At 44.9% G+C, this 15,393-nt stretch overlaps 1 protein-coding gene across 1 annotated transcript in view; it reads left to right on the forward strand.

Annotated features, from left to right (window-relative positions):
- The window catches only part of CCM2L (CCM2 like scaffold protein), a 296,984-nt gene extending 282,475 nt beyond the window's left edge, over positions 1-14,509 (forward strand). Inside the window, exon 11 of the mRNA XM_069651009.1 lies at positions 13,353-14,509. The gene's annotated coding sequence lies outside the window, so the exon portion shown is untranslated. The remainder of the gene's footprint in view (positions 1-13,352) is intronic.
- Positions 14,510-15,393: the final 884 nt, after the last annotated feature.

Consider the following 15,393-nt stretch of genomic DNA (forward strand, 5'->3'; position numbering starts at 1 on the left):
TCTGGTTGTGGTTGTAGTTTCTGGAACGTGCTTGTGGGCATGACGTTCACGGAGGCTCCCGTGTCAATGGTCATCCATACTTGCTGGCTTTGAAGGGTGACCAGGCATTTGCGCCTCCGGAGGCCCTTTCTCTGTGTTGCCTGCCCATGATCCAAAGCCGACACTAGGTAGACCTTCCTCCCTTTCTTCCATTGTTCCTTTCTGGATTCACGTGGTGTTGCTGTGACATCATCTCCTTCTTCCTCGGTTGATGAGTTAGCGGTTTCAACTCGCCTTGCGTTGGCCTGCTTCTTCTTCTTGGTCCCGCTCTTTTCTTGGGGGTTTTGCGGGGGCTGTACCGGGGTGCCCGCTGATCGGCATACTTTTGCATAGTGGTCCTTTCTGCCACATGCCCCGCATGTTGTTCCTTGCGCGGGGCAGTTTTGCCGTTCATGTCGCGGTCCACCACACCATCCACACTCCGTGGCACCTGGGACACGTGGCTGCCACCTAGCTTGTGCGTAGTTGCCACCAGTCTCATCCCTCGTGAATTGTCTATTGGTGACATGGGACACCATGGCTGTCGTGAGGGCGGGCTGTAGTTTTTGTAGTGTCGACCCCATGTTGGCAGCCCTGGTATGTGCCAGCTCTCTTTGTCGACCCAATTCGAGGATTCGTGTCAGGGAGATGCCTTTCTCATCGAGCACCATCCGTCTCAGTTTCTCCGATTGGATGCCATTGATGAGTTGCCTCTGGATTTATTTTTCGACATTTGTGAACTCACACGATATTGCTAGCTTCCTGAGCCGTGTGTGGTAGGCATCCAAGGTTTCTTCTTCTGCCTGAATGGTGGTGCAGAATATGAAGGTTTCATAGTCAGGGTTTAGTTGTGGGAGGAAGTGAGCCGTCAGGGCATCTTCTGCTTGTTGGTAGATGTCCTGGCCATCATCAATGGTTAGCGAGTTAAATATGCGTAGTACCTCGTCCCTCACGTTTAGCAGCAGGTGCGACCTCATCTTCCTGGCAGTGGTTATGTCCTTGCAGTCCATCGCCATTTCGAATTTCTGGATCCATAGCTGCCATCGGGGGCCAACTGATGACGGGTCTGTAAACGGATCAAAAGGCTGGATCATTACCGAGGAGTTCCCCTGCGGGCGAGCCTGTGGTGATGATATAGATAGATTTGCCGCCAGTCTTGAAGGCGTGCCGGGCCTGGGGGTGGATGTGCCGGTTGCCATGGCTGGGGTTCGCTTGCCTCACCTTGGTGCTGGTCCCTGGGCGATCCCTTTTTTTTTTTTTTTCTTCAGATGGTCAGCATTGTCAAATCAGGCACTCACCACGTGCAGCCGTGTTGATTGCATGATTGTGGAGCAGCAGTGGGCCTCTTCCGTTGTTCCCTGGTGCCTCTGACCCATGGGGGGCAGAGAGATGGTTGTGACATCTTGGGTCATGAGCCCAGGTTGATGATCACTGAGGATTTGTAGTTGAGTAGCTGTGGGTCAGCAACAGCATGTCGAGCGTCAAGCGCGTGTGATTCGTTCTGTTCCCCTCGTCGCCATTGTTGTGTCCTGCCTCCGTGGCTCTGCGCATGGGGAGACAGAACAATGAAGAGCCAGGCCGCGCGGCCTTTATGTCGCAGCTCCTACGGGAGCGAAAGAACGTAGGCCACACACACAGGTTGCTGGTCTGCCTGGAACTCCCTCCCGTGCTCGGGGGCGGGGCTTTTATTTAGACGCCCTGCGTCACCGCGTAGCAGGACGCAGGGCAGATGTAACAGGGATGTCCTCTATGTTTATGAATGATGCGCCCTACTAGTCCCTTCTTTATTTTTCTGACTATCAGACACCGGCATGAATCCTCAGATGTCAAAGTCCTATCTAGCACCACACATAGGGCCTCATTACGACCCAGGCGGTAAGTTACCGCCTGGGCCGTGACTTTACCACCATGGCGTAAACTACGTTTACGCCATGGTGGTTGGCGGACTTACCGCCCCATTCCGAGGTTGGCGGGGCGGTAAGTCCCCAATCCCCATTTACCCTTCCCCATTCCCATTTTTGCCCCATAGGGCATAATGGGAGTGGGGAAGGCGTTAATTACGCCACCGTAAATTACGGTGGCGTAATTAACTCCATGGTCCCTTAGCGCCATGGATTTTAACGCCTGCCAAAAGCAGGCGTTAAAGTGGGAATCCGGCGTTAAGGGTTAACGCCGTCGTTAACCCTTAACGCCGGGGTTGTAATGACCTCCACTGTCTAATAAGTCGAACAGTGGTCTAGTGTAGATATTAAACAATGTTGGTAAGAGGCATGCACCCAGTGGAACTCAGCCCTCCAGTTCCACTGGGGTTGCGTGTGAGTCACCTACTACTACCCTCACTGTGCATGGTCCCAAGAAGGATTTAATCCAGGTGGCTGCACTGTCTGAGCAATTGGCTACCTCACCTAGTCTCTTTATCAACAATGAATGATCGACCAAGTCAAAGGCTGCAAAAAAATCCAGCAGCATGATAACTGCGGTGTGTCCTATGTCAATAATCGTATGCATGTTGGCTTTTTATTCTAATAATGCTGACTCTGTACTATGTCTAGCCCTAAAGTCAGACTGGTGACTGGTAAGATGTTATATTCCTCAATATATTCTTGAAGTCGAAGATAGGCAATTCTATATACAATCTTCATGAGGAAGGGAGAATTAGCTATTGGTCTGCAATTATTTGGCTGGGTATGATCTAAATTTGCCTTTTTAAGTAATGGTGTGATCCAAGCTTGTTTTAAGGAGGCAGGGGGGCATTCGAATCAGAGAATGAGAGGTTGACAATTTGGGTAATTTCCGGAAGTAAAACATTCAGGCAATCCTTTAATGTTTGTGATGGGCAAATATCTCCTATACAGATGGTGAGTTTAAGCTTTTGAACAATAGTTCTTACTTAGTCCTTGGTGACTTGACGAAACGAGAAGCAGGGAAGGTCCTCATCCGTCTTAAACTTGGCCATTGTATTTCCATTATTAGATGAAATGGGGTCAAGTAAAATCTTCTTTTGACACCATTCATTAGGAACATCCAAGGGTGTCTTAGGTGCAGGGTTTCTCTCAGGTTCTTGAAGAATGGCAAATAATTCTTTAGAACTGGACTTTTGAGTTTGATCTACTTGTATTGTAGGCTGTTTGCTTGGCATCAAGTATGCTCTGATCCAATGGCTGATTTATTATAGGCAAATATATTTTCAGCACTAGGGTTATTGCGCCATAGTCTTTCATGACGTCTTTTGTCTTTCCTGCTTCTGATGACATTATTATCTGTCACCGGGGTCGGTGATATCTTCGTCCGACAGTGTAGATTCCAAGATCTCCCCCTCCCCCGACTCCTCACCTTCTTCTTCCTTCCAAGAACCCTTCTTTTCCTTTCTTCGTGATCGCACCTTTTTTTTATGTAGATAGGGACGACCCCGGGAGGAAGCCACCATGCCCCCCAAGAAGGGAGACCAAGGGGCCCATCCCCCGGGAACGACCAGGAGGGGAAAAAGCCCTTAGGCACAAAAATCCCCTGTGCTATCGCCGGGTGCTTTGGAGGAGTGGAACCAGGAATCCTTGTAGGGTGAGTGCTGGTAGAAAGTGTCTGGAGGCAACCCGAGGAAGAGAACCCCCAGGGACACAGGCAGTCCAGTAAGCGGTCCGAGGAACAGGTACACGGGAGGCAAGAAGTGGAGGTAACAAAACAGTAAGCAAAGGCAGTCCGGCGGAACAGGCAGGAGACTGGTACACTGGAAGGTCACAGCAAACTTATCCGAGCGGTAGGCGAGAGCAAATCCAATGGACAAAGCAGGGAACTGGTACACGGAAGAGACGGAGCAGAGCGAGAGGAAGAAGGAAACAGAAGGAAGGAGCAAGCGGAACGGTCAAGAGGAAGAAGAGCTGTAAGTGAAGATGGGAAGGAGGGAGGGTAAGCAAATTGGAAGGAGGGCAGAGGAGGCGGGCGAATGAAACAAAGCAAAGGGAGCGAGAGAAGGGCAGGCAGAAACAGCGGAGGAACGAAGGATGAGCAGAAAGGGAGCTGGACTGGGTGCGAGGACCCAACCGGCGGAAAATGAGTAACCAAGGTAGAGAGCAAAAGTGAGCAAGCAACTCAGGGCTAACGGGACGAAACCGGAAGCGTTCCGACGCGTCCGTGACCCAGAAGTGGCTGGTTAAAACACCGGGCCGCGGAGCTCTCAACCAATGAGAACAGAAGGAAAGTGAAACCAGGAAATAGGGGGCGTGACAGAAAGCTGCTGGCGGACGGGACTAAGTTCCGCATCGCCAGCGGCTCCATAGACGCCAGGAACTCTGCGGCATGACATTATCAAACCAAGTATTTTTTGTGGTTTCAGTTTTTAATGTCTTAACACAAATAGGGGCGAGTGTGTTGATGGCGCCATGTAGGGTTTGTTGAAAATGTTGAACAAGGTCATTAACATGAATGTATGTAAATTTCCAGGTTCGGAGCAACTATGGGCTCATTGGTTGTAGAGTAGAGATATTTCAAGTTCCTTGCTTTTTCTTATAAATCCCGGTTTCTTGTCTACACGCTGCACTGGGGAGGGTAATAACAAGTTGAACAATTTTTTATGATGATCTGACCAAAGACAAGTTTTAATATTGAGGGAATCCATATAAAGATTCTCTGTAAGGATCCAGTCTAAAATGTGGCTTCTAGGGTTTCAGACTTTACATGTTGCTTAAAGCCAATTGCTTGAAGTGCATTCGCTAATGACATGGCCTGAGCATCAGTTTGGTTATTAAACCAAACATTTTTTATATCCCAGAAGAAGAATATGGGAGTTAGAATTCAAGTTGTCCGTTAAAGAGAACAAGCACTTGTTCTTCAGAGTCAGGAGCTGAGGCCAGGGGCCTTAGTCAGATACTTATAGATGTTTTGTGATCAAGATTGAGCTTTCCTAAAAGTGCTTCACAACCATCAATAACTAGTGCGTAAAATTGATGGATGTTGAAGGAGTCCCTGTAGATAATAGCAAGACCCCCACCTCGTGATGCATTGTGATCTACTCTAATAATTTGACTCCAGCTGGAGTAGCGAGAACTGTTGCCTGATGCGCCGCCTCACTAAGCCAAGTCTCTGAAGAAATAAGACATCCAGGTTGGCTTTGACAATTAAATCAGACAATTCAACCACGTGTTGAACAAGGGATCTAGTATTTAAAAGTGCCAGTTTAATTTGAGAAGAGGCAAGGTTTATTGGAAAGGCAGTACATTTCTAAATTTGAGTCATTACAGGAGGAAGTATCCAGGGAAGATATTGCACCACAGGCCTCTGGAGTATACAAGGGCGTCTTTTTTATTTTTTGATTCAACCTAGATGTTATCCCAGTATTAGTGGGAGAGCAGGTCCAATTCTGAATAGGGCTCAAAAGGGTGCTAATATCAGATGTACAAGGAGATATTGTAGCTGGAATAGATGCAGGTGTACTAGCTAAATCATCTTCAGGTAAGATGAAATTAGCCACATTCGTTTTGCTATCAAGTGTAATAATATCAGAATTAGAAATGTCAGGCTTAACACTTCCACTTCCAGCATGTTCTATCACATTCAATCGGGATGAACAATACAAAGTGAAAACGGTAATTGGAACACTCCTGGTGCGGGATGGTTGTAAAAATGGGTGTGGTAGGGGTGCCGTGATATGGAATGGCTTTGTCGGGCTCATAGAAGAGGTGCCAAAGTCCATTGCAAAATGATGTAATAAAATATCTTGAGCACAATAATTGGCACTGGAATTGTTCTGGTCCACAATGGGCTTAGAGCCCAATAAAGTGTTATCCATGGTATACCAAAAAGAACAGGTATAACAGTGAACAAATCAAATACAAATATTGGCAAGTACCTGAAAACGCAGCAGAATTCAACGAAAAACAAACAAAAGCCTCCTCGGACACAGCGCAGGCACAAACCAGCACTAACCAGCAGCCTTACTCACGTGCTGGCTCTGACGCGATGTTGGGCAAAAATAAACCCTGCCTTAATTACTTCCTGGACCACAGCATCATGGGATATGAAGTTCATAGAGTAGTTAGCCTACATGCATTAGATACGGCAAAATTGAATTCAAACAAACAAAATCGGATTCAAACAATTCCAAATAAGCAGATACAAGGGTTCGCCCATTAAGAGCACTAAAACATGTTGCTTACTTACTGCAACATGGCATTTTCTACTGACATCAAGAGTAAAGCCCAACATGATGCGTGTTCTTATGTGGCCATACTGGCCTACATTGGTGCAGCCAGTCTCGACATATGTTTTTTCTGTGGAAAGGCATATTTACTGGCATTAAGGCTAAAGCCAACAGGAGTGTGTTCTTAGGTGGAAATAATAGCATATACTGGCAGAGCCAGAGACGTGGGCCTCATTATAAGGTTGCCGGTCTGGTAACAACGGTGTAAAGACCGGAGGGGGGGTCTGCACATCCGCTCTCTATAGGGTAGAGGGGAGGCACAGAGACCCCTGCCAAGATTCTCTATTACGGTAGCAATGGACGAGCAATCAAGGCCTAGCTTCTCGGGAGGTGATGTGAGCTGGTTCTTAAGTACAGTGTAGTCCCCGAGCACCCACGAAGGAATGTCCACACACTGTATCGGTTAAAACACAGTCTATATATAATTAATATTCAAGGTCATATACACAATCACGATAACTCACTTTGTACTCCGAAAATCAACAATGGTAAATATGTACAGTTCTAAAGTGGTACCACTAACGTTACCCGATCTTATTAAAGTGCATAGGGTCAAAATGACACACAGATCAAAATAAAGAGGAAACCAGCAGTAGAGCGAGGAAGGAAAGCAGGATGGTTGAGCAATAGGCAGAATACTGGTAACTAACGTTAAACACAGCTCTGTGTGGAGATCTCCCCCATCTGGGCAACCTGTAGAAGAAAGCCCAGTCCATATATTGATCAACCTTAGACTTCCAATAGTTCTGCAACCCCAAAGTACCTTGGTGTTGTAGCGTTCCGCGTCGGGGAAATCGACAACCCTTCTTGAGTGTCCTCCCTTTCAGGCAGGAGTCACGGGTCGTCGAACGTCCGACGGAGAACAGGTCGAACTACGACGTTGAAGTGGCCGCGTCGTTCCTAGCGGTGCTCGTTGACGGAGAAGCGTAAACGTCCTGCAAGGAAGAGGCGTGCAGGGCCCCTCGGTGTCGATAGTTCTGGACCGCAAAGAGTTGAAGAACTGTGGCCCAGCAAGGGCGTCGAGTTATCGGCGTCTCTGTGGTCTTTGGGTGGCGGGAAACCCACCGGTGGATGCTCATAGGCGCGTCGACGGTCAGGCCTTCTCCAGCAGGATACAGCGGCGAGGATGCGGACGAGAGCGTCCTTGGATCACGGAAGTTTCTTAGACAACGGGAGCACAGCGGCTCTGGTCGGCGACGGCGGTCAGCGACAGTGGTGGACCACGGTCCGGCCGCTTCTCTTTGGAGTTCTGCAGCAATCCCTGTATCGGGTCGGCAGCCTGTCGAAGGTCTGTTTACCAGGGAGCTTAGGCAAAGATCAGCTGTGCACGATGGTCCCTCGTAGCTCGGGAAGAGGGCACCTTAACAGGTCCTCTCTGGGTCAGTTCTTGAAGCACAGCAGCTTTCCGATTGCGAAGGAGAGCAACAGCAATTCCTCTCGTCCAGCAGGGCTCAAGGTTAAGCTTCACTCCAGTTGCTCGTCGTAGTAGACTTCAGCTTCTGAACACGATTCCTAGCAGTGCGAGGTCCCCAGATATACTGTTGATCTCCCATTCATTCCGCTGGGTCGCACTCAAGCATCCACTCACGACTACGGGCATTCATGCAGGCAGTCAACCAATCGGTACACAAGGTATTCAGGCCATTCACTTCTCTCCAGACACTCACAACAAGTTATGTGTATTGGGACAAGTACCGAGCCATTCAACACTGCAAGCTGCATTCATACCGGTTTCGGGCAGGGCTGTCTCAACCATTGTGTCAACCACCAGATACTAGACAGTCACAACATATAATGTATATTCATCACATACTCCATTCACCCAGGTCCCACCCACAGGCGTACCCACAACATACGGTCGTTGAGAAGGCTCCAGCCAGTCTGGTCAGCACTTCCCCACACTACCATATACAGAACTTCCACCCAACAGCCAGTCAGGGGGAAGGGACAGAGGCAGGGCTTCCCGGGACTTCGGGAAGATCAGGGTAACAGGTGATGGAAGACAAGAGGCCATGGGGGCCATTTTGTCTCCATCAGGAATCCACTGATTCCAATGACAGGGCCTGGGCATCCCAAAATGGAGGACGCTCAGGGCACCAGTCATTTCAGCATGGAGCTGCCACCAGCCCGTACCCTGCTCTGTGGTTCACACACAGGTGCCCAAAAACATACCCTAGGGGCACAGGGTTGTACCCCTACCCCTGGGTGCCATAAGGGTAGCCCAGGGGTCTGTTCACCAAACCAAAAGAGAGATAGCTGCACCGCCAGGAGTCCCACATGAACTCCTGCACGGAATACATGACAGAACACACGATAAAAAGCAGTAAAGGACAAGGATACGGAGGCCCTGTCCCCCCGATGCATTTCCAGCATCACAAACGGTACCAGTAAGCTTGCTGGTACCGTTGTTACCAGACCGGCAAACTACGGGGTCTGCTTCTGGGGGCATTTTTTCGCCCACCAGGTCTGAACTGGCGGGCAGACTGGCACCTGTGAGCAGACCATGTCGGATGCACCGGCACCCTTCATGTAGGGTGCCTGTGCATCCAGCCGCCCCATTCCCACTGAGCCCTGTGGGGCTCGAATGGGAAGCATTTTTTTCCAGAAATAAAATGACTCTGGCGGCAGCCGTGTTGGTTTTATCGGCACAGCTACCGCCGGAATCATAATGAGGCCCATGGTTTCTTATAGTGTTTTTACTGGCATTATGGGCAAATCAAACATGAGTATGTTCTTATGTGGGAATACTGGCAGGTATTGACAAAATCCAGCATGAGCATGTATGGGAACAGTCAGCATGAGAATGTTTTTTTAAACTGCCAGAATGCTGGTATATAGCAGGCAAAGGAAAATGAAAATACATTAGAGAATGCTCCTGTGCACTATTCAAGCATTAGACAGACAATGGGGTTTGTTCAATGCACACGTATATAGAAAATTGTTCTAGTACATTGTACTAATTAAAGGATTGAATCTATTGAAGGCACAGGGCAGAAAAAACTATTCTGGCAGAAGAGATTTTAAGTAATACATGTAAAGACAACAGTATCCTATAGTGGAGGACACTCCCACGCCATGCACACTATCTGGGCAGAAATTGCCACAATAACTCAAAATGGTGATTAGAATTCAAAACAAGTATTTGTAAAGGACACACAACCCTTCTAATACCAAAGAGTTTGTCGATGTTAATTGCATACAAATCTCAGAATGATACAAACATTTCAAATACTTTTAACAAAAACAGGTTATGAAATGAATGAAATATCTCAACAATTCTTGATACATTTTAAGAAGGATTTTATTTTTCAAATAATTGCAATCCAAAATATGTTTCGGTGTTGCCCAACACGTTTCAGGATAAAATGGGGAAACAGTGTTGAATGGGGCTTCATATTATTCCAATATTAATTCAATAACTGCTCGCTATGTTCTCACTTGCTATGTCATATGCCACACATTGTTGAACGGATATTTCTCCCATAAGAATTATACATTTTACCTTTCTCTTCTGTAAGATTTTAAAAGTTTGGGTGATTGATGGAGGACCTAACACTGACTGTAAATGTACGTTTATTGTAATAACTATACTTGTTTTTTAAACCTTTTTTATGCCATTGTATTGACAACAAGACTACACTTACTTTCAATATTTTGTTTCCTCCAGTTTTAAGAAGCTGTGATTTATATGAAGCATTGCGTATATTCTTGGAACTTAATGCCAGGTGCCATTCCACTGTGATAACTTTAGTCTGTAAATATGACTATGCAAGCTTGATTTACCTTTTTTTACCAATTCTGTAATAAATTGTTATTTCTTTAGAGACACCGTCTATTAGGGAAAATGTCACTACATACGTTGTGCTTTTACATTAGAGTGTATGTGAAATGTCATCCTTACGTCATCAAGTTGCGTTCTTGGATCCACACTTCTAATGGCATCCAGTAGCTACCACAAGGATTATGTTCTGGACAGTGTCCTCTAATATATACTATAAATTGGTCTTTACATCGGAGTTGTATCTTAGTATAACCTACTTTTTCTTTTCTTACATTTTCAGAACTTCTTACACACAAGTTTAGACCACCATTTTTTAAGATGAGTTAAACTGCTGGTATGTTTACAACATGTTACTGTTGGCTATTCACGGGCTGTATCATTATATTGTTTTTTGATCGTTTTATAGATTCTTTGAACATTCTATTCCTTCACTGGCATAGTATTAATAATTGGTTCTGGTTTGAAATGATAAGAAGAGACATCTTTTACTCTTAACTACTACTGGCTGGGTAAGCTATCTATAATCTACAATATGAATACAAATTACAATTCTAGGTCTACAGTGATTACACTAGTCTTTTTTTAACATATTTTCCAGACTTGCTTCCTTCATCCTCTTTGGGAAACTGTGATTATGCATTTGTTACTCTGATCTTGAGAAGAATTTTTCAGGATTTCTATCTCACGAAAAAAGGTAAACCAACCTTCATAAACCTATGAGGTATAGACAGTTATTTACATGATTGAGTATAGATGTGAGTTTTGTACATTCTGAACAATTTTGAATATATTTTTTCTACTAGATTAGTGTGTCTGCTCCTGATGAAGGGATTTTATCCCAAAACGCATTTAGCAACACCAAAACATATTTTGGATTACAATTATTTGAATTAAAATCCTTAATATATTTCAAGGATTATTGAGATATTTGATTCATTCCATAACCTGTTTTTGTTGAAAGTATTTGAAATGTTTGTACCGCTCTGAGATTTGTACGCAATTAATATTGACAAACTGTTTGGTATTTGAAGGGTTGTGCATCCATTACAGATACTTGTTTTGAATTCTAATCACCATTTTGAGTTATTGTGTCAATTTCTGCCCCAGATAGTGTGCAGGGGACAGGAGTGTACTCCACTATAGGATGCTATTGTCTTTACAATAGTCAAGCATTCCCATGAAGTCTGATTGATTTGGAGATGCTTACACTTTTCCAGTTCAACTTCCAGAAGAAAAGAACCAGGACTTTGCACAGCCATGCTGCCTATCATAACAGAGCCAAGGGATGTTTGTGTAAGAAATGCAGATGAGTGGCCAGGTTGAAGGGAAGAGAGCATGGGGGCGGTCAATCCGAATGACAAAGCTGCTAGGCCACTGTCTGTCCTTGATCGATCAATATACCGAAGTCCATGTGTATCCACAACTGGAGGAAATGATCACTGAAAACCTCAACAACTTCAGACCTAACAGACATTGTTGAACAGGAACTACAAGCTATCCTATAGCATTTTCTGGATGGAAGCCATTATCCTAGAAAACTTACCTTAATCCCTGTCCTAGCGCTGGAGGGTCATAAATGCTAAATGGGCAAAAGATAGACCATGTAGGGTTGTGAATGAGAAGACAAACATCCCAGGTGAAGAGATATTGTTCAGCCGACACATGTTTTGCCTACGTTGGTAAAACTGAGTTATTAAATATCAATCAGGCAAGCTAGAATGTTTTTTCTTTGCCCAGCACTAGAGTGTAGTGTGCTTTAAGTTAACACAGAAATATATATATATATATATATATGTGCACACGTCCATCTAAAAGTGACAGGGAAACACATGTCATTGATATTTATGCACTCATTCTACAGGATCACAAACAACGTATTATTTGCAGGTACTGTACAGCAGAGAAGTACTGTGCAGTAAAGCCAAAAACAAGACATCGGGAACCACACAAACCTAAAGTAGGGTTATTCTATATACTTGTTCAAAAGTCATGCTGTCAGTGGGAGGTGTAGGAAAATTAGGGCACTACAGGGTGGGCATCACATGTCTTGGGGCAGAGCTGCATTCGAGACGCTGAAAGATACATTCCTTTTTTCCCCATTAGCCGTCCTGTCTCAAAATAAATGAGGCATATTGCCATGTACTACACACAACACATCATGTAGGTTTATGCGAAAAAATGAAATGACTGCAGTTCCTGAGTTGGTCGCGGCATCCCAATAATTCACGAGGTTAGATACAATAGTGCATACGCTATTGTAATTCCAGAAAAAGTTCAAAGATAATTTTATGTGCCATTTTGATTTGTAATTTTGAATGCGACTCCTGAAGTACCACTTTTAGTTGCAAAGGCAGTTTGAAAGGCATCCCATACTGAACACAAAACCAATCTGCTCTTCTCGATAAACCCTTTACCTCCACAGAACCAGCTTCTTCAAAATCTCTGTGAAGCTGAAGCAGCTCTCCCCTCGTCATTCTTTGCTCCCTAACCTGTTCCCAACTACCTCAGTGCTGAGGGCTAACACCTACACTTTGTGACCTATTGTGGCCTTCAAGGGTACTTGGGACTGAACCACTGCAACACCTTCTGTTGGGGGAGTGTGTTTGAGGCCTTCAAGGTGATCCCATTTCATAGCATGGTGACACTTCAAACAGAAAAATGTAAGGCATTTCCACAATAACATGTTTGCAGGCAAGGCAATGGCCAGTGCAGTGCTCAAAACCACGGGAGGAGATTGCCTCAGGCACCTTTATTTCTGGTTCAATCCTAAATGCAGTATTTTCTAATCCGACTGCACCGATCTCTAAATGGAGACCTGCAGGTCCTACAACAAGAAGGGGGCCAATCGTGCCATGGAAAAAGATCACTTTTGTTGATATCTCAAAGTTAGGACATCAGGTGCATGCCATGAAATGGAAGAGACCTCAGAAGGTAAACATGACCGTGACCCCAAGGATTAAGAAACTCTGAGCACTTTCAGAAAAGAAGAAGGTCTTCTCTACTGCCCCATTTAAGCTACTGCACTCCACTATACTGCACCATGTGTCTCTATCCTGTCATGACCCCTATTATAAACTATTACAATTTTCATTTGTATTTCCTTGGACTGTTTGTTGAGTTCTTTCCATTATAGCCCTTCTGATCATGAATATTGCATGCATTCTCTATTAGCATCAGAAGGATTTGATACTGCATGGGGGGTACAGTACTGTCTGCTATGCCCTCCTCATTAAAGCTCATTGCAGCCCCTCCCATTACAAGTGTCCCATTCATTTTCCATTGGCATTGAAAGGGTCTGCTTTTTTCTTCTCATTTGTGAGGCCTCATGACATTAACATGCTGTACATTTCTTTTCTTTAGCGCCAATACATCCACCAGTGCTTGACATCGTCCTGGATGAGACATATCCACTGAATGATTTCATTGGGTGAGCGAAAGGTCAGACGCCAGACCATGCTGCCTTGGATCTCAGTGACAAGGAGGGGATCTTGTTGATGAGGTTGATGTTCATCAAGTCCAGGAATGGTATTCATGTGAAGAAGGACTTTCGGGTGCATGCAATAAAGAAATACACTTTCAATGCTGCTCTCTCTCCTTTATTCATGGATGCAGTGGGTCAACACAAAACAGTGCATTCAGAAGCAGCAGTGATCCTGGGACTGCTGCCCCTCCATACCATTATCAGTTATCCAAGTCCCTCATCCTCTCATTGTCAAACTGCCCACACAACCTGATGATTGCCTCCTCATGACAAGCCCTCTCCCATTGAGAGCATCGTTCATGGCAGTTTTGCCCTTTGCAGCAGAATTGTGTATACTGGATATTTGCTCCACAGTACCCAGCATCCCTCCCTGCAACCTCTTGCATGGTTTCTCACCATAGTAGCGCAGATATTTTGCCCCCCACCTCATGGATCCAAGAAAGAAGAGCACTGTGCTCAGTTGACCGACTGCCTCATTAATCACCACAGAGGATGAGCAGGTGATTGTTAGAATCTACTTACATTTCCTGGGTAAGATGGTCTGCATAGTGTTCAAACCCTTGGTCACATTTGAACAGTATTAATAATGGTATGTAACAAAAGAACATTCTGATGGGTCAGAGATCAGGGCATCCCTATCTCTTAATCCGATTATCAGAATACTGCCCATTGTGCACACACCTTTCATGGGGCATCCCACTCACCACATTAAGGAGAAGATGAATACATTCTTCCAGATAATTCCTCAACATACCTGGCCCATTTTGCATGCCCTCTCACCTTCATCACCCACCTGCCCCCTTTAGTTCGGTGGGTGACTCTCACATCCACCTCGGAACAATGCAATGAATCTTGGAGATGCACCACACACTCCACCCGCAGATAGCAGATAGGGCCCCACTGAAATAAAAGTGCATTAATTTCTTCACATATGTGTATATATGTATATCACTAACAAAAAACATTGTTAAAGGGACGTTATGGTTAATTTGCACTACTACAGACCTATCCCCTTTACTGAAAAAACTATGCTAAAGGAAGGGTCTGGTTACAGTGGCCTACTAAAAATCTATCAAATTCAGGGGAAAAACGTTGGTAAAGGGACGTTATGCTTCAGTTGTCCAAAGAACAACCTAGCAACTTCAGTGCAAAAACCTTTGTTACAGAGATGTTACAGTTACTTTGCACTAACAACAACCTATCCATACTATGGTAAACTAAGCAACCATAACTCGCTCCACCACTGTGCACTGCTAAGACTAACACCCATGACATCAAAAATGACATCACAAATGTCATTGATGACATCACTGATGACATCACATGCCTGTCTCCCTCTTTTTTAGTTCACTGACATATGCAGGGCAGGTGGTTGTCTTCACTGACAGTCAGGAAGTAAACACTCAAAAAGTACTATGTTTGTCAACCTTACCCTTCTCATATGTTCCTACACTACATTCCTACGGGTTCAGTCACAGCATATAATACATATACATAAGGGAAGAAGCAGGCCTGAAACACAGCAATCATTTGTGTGCATGAAGATAACCATTTAGGTTATGAACACTTTCTGGTAATACTGCTGCTTTTTTGCCTGCTTTACTTTCCTGTATATGGGCTTATTTGTGTGCGGTGTGGTCTCTTCATGCTTTGTGTGTAGTAGTACAAATATGTAGTAAGTGAGACGTTATTAGCTACTTATTACATGTTTCACAGTACACAAAACTCTGACACTAAAGCATTCATCATTTTACTATTCAACATGGTAAAAATTTGATTATTGCACCTCTATGGTGAATGCTGCAGACAATGCCTACGTTTCTTCATGAGTTGTTTCCTATACTGTAAAGAACTCTGTCCTGCAATGGTGTTTATAGCGATGCATTGTGTAATGATTTATGTATCTCATGATAGTTCTCC

Source organism: Ambystoma mexicanum, chromosome 3p, assembly GCF_040938575.1.
Source record: "Ambystoma mexicanum isolate Mex_15411 chromosome 3p, UKY_AmexF1_1, whole genome shotgun sequence".
In the NCBI taxonomy this organism is placed as follows: domain Eukaryota; kingdom Metazoa; phylum Chordata; class Amphibia; order Caudata; family Ambystomatidae; genus Ambystoma; species Ambystoma mexicanum.